Here is an 11,199-nt window from a genome sequence, read left to right on the forward strand (position 1 = left end):
TTAAGTCGTCTGAACGATAACTCTCATATATATGAGAGCCTAATGGCATGTTTGCCATCAAGAAGTTATAAAGGTAAATAACTATATGAAATTCTTGAAAGTAATAAAAGTAAGGAATTGCTTTGTTAAAGGCAATAGCCCTAGCTTGGGTGTGAAGTGTATTTACATTAGAGAAAGACCATGACTCAGATGATTGAGTCTGGTTCTCAAAATTGACAAACTTATACAAGTACCTTTGTTCTTGCGCCTATTTAGGGCAAGGTTTCCGACTATGATGTCGTGATTAGGGCGATGCCCAAAAAAGGATTACATGATACCATGCAGCGAGGTCGTCTGACCGTAAGAGGCTTGGCCATGTGGCTGTCCAGGGTGATTCAACAGTGGTTCGTAGTGGTAGGGATGTTATTCCTCTATTTACGTGTTGACTTAAGATCGGGTCCCACAAGAAGTATTCCCTTGGTAAATGTCTTAGGTTGGGCCGATCATATAAAATAATGATTAAAAGATTTAATCGGCTAACCTCGGTTAGTGTTCATACTCATTATGGATAATGAAGTAGTGGATAGGAAATTTACGAGAGACAAACGAGCCCCGAGATGTTGAGAGGGACGACGATGGCGGTGGTTCGTCAGTGAAGTCTTGAGGGTGAGTCTAGGTGAGACGAGTCCGTTGTATTCCTGGATGAGGTATTCTGTTGGATCAGACAGTTCTCACATCACAAACTAGACGATCTCTGACAGCCCCTCTTTGCAATCAGGATCAATGAGAGGGATGCCCAGAAAGTGTTTGATATGACACCGTCCTGAAATGGACAGTTCTTCGGAACAGATCGATCATATATCCTTGCGAGGATTAATTTTGGTGCGTTCAAATCGGCTTGTTATGAGACCTGTACTTTTGGTTATTTCCGAATAGTATATTGGGAGGATATTGGTGAAAGGATGGATGAAACAAGTATAACATTCATACATTGAGATTGTGGACTTTGATCCTCATAATATGAGATTATAACATCATTCATCATTGTGCATTTTTATATGTGATGTATATATTGTGTTATTATGCGTGTTTGTCTGGATGTAATATTCCATGTAATTCCATGGCGTCAATGAGTAATATTCATTAGATGTTTTACTCTATTTTCTTTCTATTTTTCTTCCAGGGCGTCAATGAGTAGTTCAGATTGATCGCTCGGTCATGATTCAGAGTTACCGCTTTACGATGTCCCAGGAGGGGGCATGGAGTAGTGATAGTCATAGATACACCCACACATGCCCTTGTGCCTTAGAGGTAGAGATGGTGTGTGATGGATCTTTCATGCGCTTTCCCTACCATCAGGAGGAGCTGGAAGCTTCCTTTACCCTGCCACCTCGTAGACCGGCACCTGCTGTGCCGTCGACACAGTCTGTGACCCCTCAAGGGCCAAATGCTGCAGGACCTTCTAGGAGGCGACAAACTTGGGATGATACGATGAATTCTCCAGTATGGTGGAGAGCAGCCCATTGGACGATGCCAAACCTCTAGGCAGATGCAAGGTTGGTGACTCCCTCGCAGCACTCACCATATGTTCCAGAGGAGAAGATGGCGGCGGAGGAAGACGAGCCAACAACTGAAGAGGATGACTGCGTGGAGTTGATTAACATTGAGGACTCCATTGAAGTTGTCAACCTCTCCTCTGACTCGGAGATAGAGGAGGATCCAAGCGAGTGTTCCAGCACACCCGCAGATGCTGAGGCTAGCCGCTAGGAGCTGTTTCCATTTCTATTTTGCTTTTTGATTATTTTTATTACCATTACGTAATGGTTTTTGATTTTCTGCATTGTATGTTACTTAAAGTGATGTTCCGAAAATGAAACAAATATAAGGAAATAAATTTTATATGGCATCATTATTTTAAAAAAAAAATTTACCCATTTTTGAGCAAGATTTTTTTTGGAGTAATTTTCGGGGCGTTACATACTCAGCCTAGAGCCTTGAGCTTTCTACAGGGACGCGCTGTAGGAGTAACCCACTACCTTCTGGGTGGAATTGCCACAATATTGGCATTCTTCTTAGCAAGAATTATTGGAGTAGGATAATGGCTAGGAGGATTTGAAAAGCATTATGGCATTACGATTTCCAAGGTTTAGCCAAGGCTTAGCTCAGGACCCCACTACGCGTCGTATTTGGTTTGGTATTTCTACCGCACATGACTTCGGCAGTCATGATGTTATTACTGAGGAACGTCTTTATCAGAATATTTTTGCTTCTCATTTCGGTCAATTAGCAATAATTTTTCAGTGGACTTTCGGGAATCTGTTTCATGTAGCTTGGCAAGGAAATTTTGAGGCATGGGTACAGGATCCTCTACATGTAAGACCTATTGCTCATGCAATTTGGGATCCTCATTTTGGTCAACCGGCTGTAGAAGCTTTTACTCGAGGGGGTGCTCTTGGCCCAGTGAATATCGCTTATTCCGATGTTTACCAGTGGTGGTATACCATTGGTTTACGTACTAATGGGGATCTGTATACTGGAACTCTTTTTCTATTATTTCTTTCTGCTATATCTTTAATAGCAGGCTAGTTACACCTACAATCGAAATGGAAACCGAGCGTTTCGTGGTTTAAAAATGTCGAATCCCGCCTCAATCATCATTTATCAGGAGTATTTGGAGTCAGTTCCTTAGCTTGGACAAGACATTTAGTCCATGTCGCTATTCCGGGATCCAGGGGAGAATATGTTCGATGGAATAATTTCTTAAGTGTATTGCCACACCCCGAAGGATTAGGTCCACTTTTTACGGGTCAGTGGAATCTTTATGCTCAAAACCCCGATTCGAGTAGTCATTTATTTGGTACCTCCCAAGGAGCGGGAACTGCCATTTTAACACTTCTCGGGGGATTTCATCCGCAAACGCAAAGTTTATGGCTAACCGATATTGCCCATCATCATTTAGCTATTGCATTTCTTTTTCTCATTGCTGGTCATATGTATAGAACTAACTTCGGGATTGGGCACAATATAAAAGATCTTTTAGAAGCACATATTCCTTCGGAGGGTAGATTAGGTCGTGGACATAAGGGTCTTGATGACACAATCAATAATTCAATTCCCATAGGGGTCTTTATGACACAATCAATAATTCAATTCATTTTCAACTGGGCCTTGCTCTAGCCTCTTTAGGGGTTATTACTTCTTTGGTAGCTCAACACATGTACTCTTTACCCGCTTATGCGTTTATAGCGCAAGACTTTACTACTCAAGCTGCCTTATATACTCATCATCAATACATCGCAGGATTCATTATGACAGGAGCTTTTGCTCATGGAGCTATCTTTTTTATTCGAGATTACAATCCAGAACAGAATGCAGATAATGTATTGGCAAGAATGTTAGACCACAAGGAAGCTATCATATCCCATTTAAGTTGGGCCAGCCTCTTTCTGGGATTCCATACTTTGGGACTTTATGTCCATAATGATGTCATGCTTGCTTTTGGCACGCCAGAGAAACAAATCTTGATCGAACCCATATTTGCCCAATGGATACAATCTGCTCATGGTAAAACTTCCTATGGGTTCGATGTACTTTTATCTTCAACGACTAGTCCGGCCTTCAATGCGGGGCGAAGTATATGGTTGCCTGGTTGGTTAAATGCTGTTAATGAGAATAGTAATTCTCTATTCTTAACAATAGGGCCTGGAGACTTCTTGGTTCATCATGCTATTGCTCTAGGTTTACATACAACTACATTGATCTTAGTAAAAGGTGCTTTGGATGCGCGTGGTTCCAAGTTAATGCCAGATAAAAAGGATTTTGGTTATAGTTTTCCTTGCGATGGTCCGGGACGGGGTGGTACTTGTGATATTTCGGCTTGGGATGCATTTTATTTGGCAGTTTTCTGGATGTTAAATACCATTGGGTGGGTTACTTTTTATTGGCATTGGAAGCACATTACACTATGGCAGGGTAATGTTTCACAATTTAATGAATCTTCTACCTATTTAATGGGATGGTTACGAGATTATCTATGGTTAAATTCTTCACAACTTATCAATGGATATAACCCCTTTGGTATGAATAGTTTATCGGTCTGGGCGTGGATGTTCTTATTTGGACATCTTGTTTGGGCTACTGGATTTATGTTCTTAATCTCCTGGCGCGGGTATTGGCAGGAATTGATTGAAACTTTAGCATGGGCTCATGAACGCACACCTATGGCTAATTTGATTCGATGGAGAGATAAGTCGATGGCTCTTTCTATTGTGCAAGCAAGATTGGTTGGATTAGCCCACTTCTCTGTAGGTTATATATTTACTTATGCAGCTTTCTTGATTGCCTCTACATCGGGGAAATTTGGTTTATTTAATTCTTCATGGTATCCGAAAAAAATCTTATTTCCTTTCTTTCTATGGAGAAGAGAGGGAACTACCTTCTTATATTTCTACATCTAGGACTGGACTTGTATCAGTGAAATTCGTAGGAAATGGACCATTATGGCAAGGAAAAGTTTGATTCAGAGGGAGAAGAAGAGGCAAAAATTGGAACAAAAATATCATTTGATTCGCCGATCCTCAAAAAAGAAATAAGCAAAGCTCCATCGTTAATTGATAAATGGGAAATTCATGAAAAGTTAGAATCACTACCCCGTAATAGTGCACCTATGTGTCTTCATCGACGTTGTTTTTTGACCGGAAGACCGAGAGCTAATTATCGAGACTTTGGATTATCTGGATACATACTTCGTGAAATGTTTCATGCATGTTTGTTACCTCGGTGCAATAAGATCGAGTTGGTAAGGATAAAAAATTATCGTCATTTTTTATTCATTTTTATGATCATCGATCATAGGAGGGTCCCTTTACCATTCTGTATAAATGATTTATTCTATTTGTACAGATATGATGGGGGGGTACCTTCAATATTCGTCTGTCCATTAGTTGTCAATTCTTCTCTTTATCGCGGGTTAGAGCAGTTTGGTAGCTCGCAAGGCTCATAACCTTGAGGTCACAGGTTCAAATCCCGTCTCCGCAAGATTTTTTGACAAAAATGGAGGTTCAAGAATAAAGGGAAATACTCTACCTAGACTATCCCCATAAACTATCAAATTTTATAGACTTACTATTTAAATTAAACATATACAAAATAAAAAAGGTAGGGCGCGGATAGCGGGAATCGAACCGGCGTCTTCTCCTTGGCAAAGAGAAATTTTACCATTCGACTATATCCGCATTTTTTTTATAGTACTCAATAAGTAATATATCAATTCGATTTATGAAGAGCTAGGTCTGATACTCTATACTCTGTTAGGGGTAAGTCGAAATATAAAAAAATTAATATTATATATATTAATTATATATTAATCTATTAATACTTCTATAAATATTTATTAGATATTCTAGTAATAGAATATCTAATAAATATTTATGAATATCTAATATTTATAGAATATTTAAAACATATTCTAATATATTAATAGAGAATATAATATTCAATTTATTCAAAGTTCGAAAGAATTCGGGGGGGTCAATTCAATTTTCGACCTAGAGTAAATAGCTTCAAGAGATGAGAGAATTAAGAATACCTACTAGAAAGACTAATCCAATCTATAACGATGTACCGGAAAATACAACATTTTTATTACTCGATCAACCATCCGAAGAAGCAAATACAAAAGGTACACTAATCAATAAAATGGATGAAGTAGCAATTAATGCAAAATCAGCTAATTGGAAAGCGATAGTCATGTTTCTAACCCTCCAATTTACCAACAAAAGAACTATACCATTTTATCCCTTTATTTTATCAATAAAAAATTTGTAGTAAAAAATGCATTATGTTATAGAGGGTTTTATCACGAATCCAATGATTTTTTATGAGTTATTCCCACCCCTCCTTTTTTTAGACATAGATCGAGAGTCTTTTTTTTTACTTAAAAAAAGGGGGCATATTGGATCATGCATGAAGATAGAAAAATAGACAAATAGATTCACATCGGATAACTTTACCATAGATAGATAATAAGGGTATCAATTCATATGATCATGTCCTATTCAGTGGAATAACTATAAAATAGAAATTAGGTTTTGGAGAGATGGCTGAGTGGTTGATAGCCCCAGTCTTGAAAACCGGCATAGTTCGAAACAAATAACTATTGAGGGTTCGAATCCCTCTCTCCCTTTGGTCGGCAAATGGATTTTTTTATTGGTTGTCCCGAAAAAACCGAGCCAACCAATAAAATACTTTTTCAATATGACCTGCCCGACTCAACCCAATATGTATTATGAAATCAAAGTGATTCTTACTCCAAGCCAAGCATTGGATCACATGTCTCAATTAAGAGGAGTCATGGAAAGAACAGGTTCAAAATCTCGATCAATTCCCTTTTCAAATCCTGCAGCAGCTGCACGAGCTCGTCCTGCGTGCCATAAATGCCCTACGAATAAGAAGAATCCTAGAACAAAATGAGAAGCAGCTAACCAACTTCTAGGAGAGACATAATTGACTGTATTGATCTCGGTAGCTATGCCACCCACTGAATTTAAAGCACCTAAAGGAGCATGAGTCATATATTTCGCGGAACGCCGTTCTTGCCAAGGCTGTATGTCTTTTTTCAGTCTACTCAAGTCCAAACAATTGGGACCCTTTAAAGGTTCTAACCAGGGAGCACGCAGATCCCAAAAACGCACAGTTTCTCCCCAAAAAATAACTTCTTATGGCCGGAGAATGCATTAGATACTTACCTAAACCGGTAGGTCCTTAAGCAGATCCGACGTTAGCCCCAAGACGTTGGTCTCTAACTAGAAAAGTAAATGCTTGAGCTTGAGAAGCTTCTGGTCCAATGGGCCCACATAAAACTCAATAGGATAAGTGGTATTATTAAACCAGACAAAGCAACAAGCAATAAAACCAAAAACAGATAGAGCAACTTAACTATAAGATAAGTAAGCTTCTCCAGACCATACAAGTGCACGCCAAGCCCATGCAAAAAGTTTGGTTAAGATATGCCAGATTCCACCAAATATACAAATGGAACCGAGCCATACATGCCCTCCAATTATATCTTCCAAATCGTCCACACTAACAATCCACCCTTCTCCCCTAAAAGGTGATTTTAGTAAATAACCAAATATAATACTTGGAGTAAGGGTCAAATTGGTAATTTTTCTTACATCTTCCCCATGGAGCCCAGGTATCATATATACCCCCCAAAATAAAGAGCCTTGAATACTAGAAGAAAAGCGCCTATACCTAACAAGATTAAGTGAATACCCAAAATTGTAGTCATTTTATTTCTATCTTTCCATACATAACCAAAGAATGGAAAAGATTCTTCAAGAGTCTCAGGTCCCAAAAGTGCATGATAAATACCGCCAAATCCCAATATTGCAGAGGAAATTAAGTGAAGTATGCCAGACACGAAGTATGGAAAGGTGTATATAACTTCTCCCCTAGGACCTACCCCCAAACCTAGAGTAGCTAGATGGGGAAGTAAAATCAAACCTTGTTCATACATGGGCTTTTCAAGTACGAAATGAGCCATTCCCAATAGGTTCATTACTCCGGCCCAGAATACTATTAATCCGGCATGGGCCACATGAGCCCCCAGCAGTTTATCAGATAAATTGATAAGTCGGGCATTCCCGGCCTACCAAGCGAAATCGGTAGTTTCTTGGTCACGACCAGTTAAAGCTAAAGTTCCATTAAAGTGCGTTTCCATGCGGTAGAACCTCCTCAGGGAATATAAGGTTTTCATGAGGCTGATCTTGAGCCGCCTTCCACACACGAATACCTTCGTTTAAGAGAATACCTTCGTTTAAGAGAATACTATTTAGAGAATATTTCAGGATCTTCCAGGATCTTCCGCTGCGCGGATTTCTTGAGAAACGAAGTCATAGGCACGTAGGTTCAGGGCTAGACCGACTACTCCAAGAGCACTCATCCATAAACCGGTTACTGGTACAAATAACATAAAGAAATGTAACCAACGTTTATTGGAAAAAGCAACCCCAAAGATTTGGGACCAAAAGCGGTTAGCGGTGACCATTGAATAAGTTTCTTCAGCTTGGGTTGGGTTAAAAGTACATAATGTATTTGCGCCATCACCATCTTCAAATAAAGTATTTTCCACGGTAGCACCATGAATAACGCATAGTAGGGCAGCGCCCAATACACCAGCAACTCCCATCGTATGAAATAGGTTCAATATCCAATTATGAAACCCTTGGAAAAAGAGGATGAATCGAAATATAGCTGCTACGCCAAAACTAGGCGCAAAGAACCAACCTGATTGACCTAGTGGATAAATCAGGAATACGGAAACAAAAACAACAATTAGACCAGAGAATGCAATTGCATTATAAGGCCGCAATTGAACAAATCGAGCATATAGCGGCTACCCTCTTTTATTGACTTATTTGTTCGATTTTATTTTCATTTCTTTAAGATTACTAAAAAAACTATACTTCATAGTTTTTTTTTCCAGATCAAGGTAAGAAATCTCTAGTCTAATTGCTGTTTTTGTTTCCGTATTCCTGGTTTATCCACTAGGTCAATATTTTTTCTATTTTTTTTTATCTATCTGTCAAATTAATATTATATTGAATTTATTTAAGAATAATAAATTGTAAGTCAAAAAGTCTCGTTCTTGTAGCCATTAATTGCCCCAAAATCTCGTATGCATCGATATGAAAAGAAAATATTTGATATGTATGATACGCGAAACCATGATTTAATAGATTTAGTTTTTCTATAGATATATCATATCTTATAGAAATAATAAAATTTAAATTGATCTTTTTTTTTTCGTGTGTTCGGAAATCAACGCTATTTAAAATAAAATGATTTGTGTATGTTGGAACTTAGAATAAGCCCTTCTGTGTGGAGGAGGGTAATAACAATTTTTTCTACTAGAACCTTTAGGACAAGAGACGATTTAATTGGAAATAGCGACTGATTACAAAGTCCAAATCAAAGAAGTATTAAAAAAAATCCAGTGTCCGAATCTCATCGGTATCGAATTTGAATATCAGAATAGTCGATATAGTTATGATTCAATGGGTTAGGTCCACTTACTTTTTTTAATGTTTCCCATTTTTTTGTTGGAATAATCAACAATAGGAATATTTAACAATTAAAGGAGATATCATAAAAAAAATATAAATATAAACATAATCGACAATAGGAATATTTAACAATTAAAGGAGATATCATAAAAAAAAATAATAATATAAATATAAAAACGTTCCACCTTCTAACTAAAATTACTTTACTATATTCGAACTCATTAGAATGATAACTTATTTGAATTCGAATTCATAATTCTATTTTGCAAACGAAATTCTTTGATTCCTTAGTAAATTATTACAAAACCTCAACAATATTTATATTCTTCCTCCAAATTATGAATACTACTGGTGTAGATTTATCAAGAAAAGTCAAAAGCCCCTTATCAGATTTGAACCGATGACTTACGCCTTACCATGGTGTTATTCTACCGCTGAGTTAACGGGGCCCCGTTCGATTAAATTCCTAAATAAGGAACTAGACAATATGAGTCTAGTACATATATTTGTTACTGCATATACTTCTTATATAGATAAGATTCAAATATATGTACATAGATTTATCCGCATAGCGACTTATTAAGGGACAAGAAATTGGATTTACCGTGTAAATAGAGTATATTTAAGAAAATGGTTTATTGATACTGGATTTGATGGATATCAATGCAATTAATTTTTTCAAAACCGATTTAATTTAAGTACTGATCATAACGAAATTCATTTGATTAATACATACTACATATACCCACCAATTCACATATTTCATCGAAATGGATTCAATTTGTCCTTCCCCTCAACCAAATTATTATTGAGAAAAAAAAATCAATAACTTGTTGATCCCCATCCTTCTTACCCCAATTCCCAGATTGATTATCGTTTTTTATTTCGTGCTTTAGTTTAGTGTTAAATAGAAATATATCGACCGAATTTTTACAATGAATAAAAAAATTCTATGGAATTATGAAAGATGAAAAAATCCTTCTGATCGAATCCTATCATTTCATTATATTGACAATTCCAAAAAACTATTCATACTATCAATATGGTAGAATAGAATGGCGGTCGGGCAAGTCTGCCCCCATCGTCTAGTGGTTCAGGATATCTCTCTTTCAAGGAGGCAGCGAGGATTCGACTTCCCCTAGGGGTAGGGTACTACGAAAAGAAGTTGATCATGGATTATCAAAAAGGATTAAAATTGATTTTTCCTAGGTCGATGCCCGAGCGGTTAATGGGGAATAATTCGTTGGCAATATGTCTACGCTGGTTCAAATCCAGCTCGGCCCAATAGTTTGCCGATCCACCATGAAATGATATAACTGATTTGTTGTTCTCCAGAAATGTCCGATGTGCTCTTATACAGAAGAATTAAAATATGATAAATCCCTAGCGCTTTTTTTCCGCGTTGTATTACGTATGTATTCCACAAATATCATTTAGGATCTTGTCTTGCTAATTAATGATCTATACTCATATCAGGATATGGAAGTATAAAGTCTACGAAAAGGATTAAAGTAAATAAAAAAGACTCTTTTTTATTTTTTTCATTGATTCATTTTTCAATCGATTCGACAATAACGAACGGATTACGAGTAATCTGTGTCGGTCTGGCTAAAGTATATAGCGGATCCATATAAATCTCAATATATAAATAAGATAAGTCACGCCTCTGTGACTTACAGCTACAGCACAACGATTAGAATTAAAAGGGTTTGAATAAAATCATGTATGCTATACGCTTTTTCCCTGGGATTGTAGTTCAATTGGTCAGAGCACCGCCCTGTCAAGGCGGAAGCTGCGGGTTCGAGCCCCGTCAATCCCGATAGATACAAATCCAATAAAATAATAATAAAATACATACATCAACTCTCGTGTCTCAAAGGGAATAAAAATACAAGCATAATCTCATTCCTTACGGTGGATCCCAGTTTCTCTTTTTTTTTTTTTAAGAGGTAAGGGTTCTGACGAAGAAAAGAAAGAACCCTACAAAAAGAAAAAAAATTATTGATTGCATCGGAAATAATATTTTTGAATTTTATTTGGTATGGATATAAACTCTTCCTATGTTATACTATTCAATTCTCAATGATGAATTGATTTGATAGCTCAGATATTGTTATTCATTATATTGATCCGATTTGATATCATCGAGATG

At 37.2% G+C, this 11,199-nt stretch overlaps 1 non-coding gene across 1 annotated transcript; it reads left to right on the forward strand.

Annotated features, from left to right (window-relative positions):
* TRNAD-GUC lies at positions 10,793 to 10,866 on the forward strand. Its single transcript has one exon. It is a non-coding gene; the product is annotated as a tRNA-Asp (tRNA).

Source organism: Lupinus angustifolius, chromosome LG01 (genome assembly GCF_001865875.1).
Source record: "Lupinus angustifolius cultivar Tanjil chromosome LG01, LupAngTanjil_v1.0, whole genome shotgun sequence".
Taxonomy (NCBI): Eukaryota; Viridiplantae; Streptophyta; class Magnoliopsida; order Fabales; family Fabaceae; genus Lupinus; species Lupinus angustifolius.